A 2,900-nucleotide genomic window follows, 5' to 3' on the forward strand; every position below is an offset into this window, starting at 1 on the left:
AAGATTCTGCTAATCACTGGCCCATAGAAAAAACTATAAATAAAAGTCAAAGGTGAAAGGTAGGTGGTTACATTTAATGCACATTTATCTCACTTTCTCTTTCTATCACTAGTTTCTAAAACCGAACATTGACTTGAGCGTCGGAGTGCTTTTAGCAGGTACCCGACCGGACGTTCCAGGACAACAAGAGGGAAGCACCGATCGCGAACGAAAGATCCGAGCGGACGGCAGTGGAGAGTCTAGACCGACTAGACCCTGACAGCAGAAACACAAGCGTTTGTGTTTTGTATCGTTAATGTTGACCCTTTGACTCATTGGAAAATGTGTGTTAAGTCTTGAAGTGTGATTTATATATATATATATATATATATATATATATATATATATATATATATATATATATATATATATATATAACACTTAATAGCAATTGTTTTTAACATGATATTAGAATTTATAACTTGTTATCTTTCGATGTCTCTAATTTAACCAAATCTTTCCTTGGATTAATAAGTTTTATTCCCAAAACTCAATCATTGAAAAACATTCAAGCATTAAGGAATTCAAAGTTTATAAAAATTGCTTTGAAGTCAAATTGGTTGTCCAAGATTGTATGATCATTTAACTAAGTTCATGACATATTTAATTACTCTTTTAATTAAGTTAACTCAATTGCTTGTGGACAAATTTATGCATGGATTATTTATTTAAGTTTTGTTCCCAAAACTCTTACTAAAAAAATTAAAGCAATAGAGAATTGAAAGCTTTATAAATATTAATATTGAAAGTTAGTTAAATTAGTTTAAAAATTTGGTTAAATACTTATGAAGTTAGTTAAATGATCATATGAACTCGGAAAACTACTTTGACTTCAAAATAAATGTTTAATAAGCTTTATGATTTATGAAGGTATAAACATTTTGATTGAAAAATAATTGGTTAAATTAGTTCAAAAAAATTTGTTAAATACGTTATGAAGTTGATTAAAGAGTCACCTAAACTTCAAAATCATTGTTTATTAAGCTTTGGCGAACAAGGCTTTAGAAAGGAATGTAGATTTAGATTAAAAAATATTTAGTTAAATTAGTTTTAAAAAGTGGTTAAATATGTTATGAAATTGGTTAAATGACCGTATAAACTTGGACAAACACCTGGATTTCAAAATCAATGTATATTAAACATTTAATTTCAAAATCACTTTATTAAGAAATGCAAACATTTGGTTAAATTAGTTCACATAAGTGATTAAATACGTTGTGAAGTTAGTTAAATGATCATACAAATTTCGACAAACACTTGAACTTCAAAATCATTGTTTATAAATGATCATCCTATTTTTAGAAAATTTTGAGAGATTCATAGGTTTTTTTTAACAATTTTTTATTAAGGAATGCAAAAATTTAGATTGAAAAATGATTGATTAATTTAATTAAAAAATTATTAAATATATGATGAAGTTGGTTAAATAATCATATAACCACTTTTTTGAAATATAACATCACACTTGGCTGGAAAAAAAATGTAAGTTAACATAGTTTTCAAATGTAAGTCATCAAACTATGTGTTGAGAGTTTGGTTAAAAAAAATTTATAGAGTTGATGCTATAAATTGTTACACTTAATTAGTTTAAGAAGTTAAGGAAAGAAGAAACTTGCACATTATAATTAGTTTTTTAATTATCCATAATGCTAAACATTAGACACAAATTGTAACGTCCCAATTCTGATAGTTATGGAAAAAAATATTTTCGAAAAACAAAATAATTCATTCATATAAATCTTAGACTGGGTAATAAATAATAAACCATTGGAAATTTCCAAATCAACTGAAAATAAAATAACATAATTCAATTTAACTGAAAAAGTTCAAAAAACAAAAAAAATCTTTCCCCATTTCATTCCCGACTTCTTTCCGTTCTAATTATCAACTGGAACATCTGTATCAACGTCTGCTCCCGTATAACAACATGAGTTATACGATCATCGCATTCATACACAAACAATAAGGGTAAGCTACCATATTCAAATACAACATCAACACATCAATTACTAATAAACAAAGTGATATGGTTAACATGACGTATTCAATTAAGTACACCAAAATCAATAAATACAGAAGATACACACTGACTCTTTGTACTCTCTCATATAAAACCTGTTCACCAAAACAGGACACCTGTTCACCAAAACAAGACACCTGTTCACCAAAACAGAATAGTTCGAGTCATCCTCCACCGCAGCTTCAGATCTATCTCCCCTGCTCCTCAAGACTTACGAGTAAAAACTCTGCTACGTTCAACGGGCACTATACTCAGCTCGATTGGAAACCTACGGGCTAGACATCCTACCCTTTCTACCCTCCCGAAAGAAGAAAGAGCGACACTCGAACCTTGTCTCTTCTACCGTCTTTTATAGACGAAGAGACCTATCTTTCTACCCTCTCGCAAAAGGAAAGGTACTGCATCGATTTTTACATCGATACGGTGAGAGTACATATATCAAGCATATCATATCAGTACTTGTGATACTGGTCGAATTTTATTATCCATCGCTAATCACCCTAACATACATTTGTGTCAAACCTCTAGCATTTTATCATAGCCAAAGTAAAAAAAAAAATAAACAGTACTCACTGTACTGAAGTGAAAACCGATTTCAAGCAACTCGGTACTGTGAAAAATTCATACACGTACCATGCACCAGCCAACAAAATTATTGATTTAGACACTTATTTTATTCTCTCACAACTACGTACAATCTTCCAACTTTACCTAATTCACAACTTATTATACCACTGACACCAAAAAAGAAAAAGTAAAGAACCGTTACATTAACATCTGCACCTACTAAATAAATATCCATTATATTTTATGCTAATATAATATCATTTCAATAAAATCT

The sequence above is a fragment of the Vigna radiata genome, chromosome 5 (assembly GCF_000741045.1).
Source record: "Vigna radiata var. radiata cultivar VC1973A chromosome 5, Vradiata_ver6, whole genome shotgun sequence".
Classification (NCBI taxonomy): Eukaryota; Viridiplantae; Streptophyta; class Magnoliopsida; order Fabales; family Fabaceae; genus Vigna; species Vigna radiata.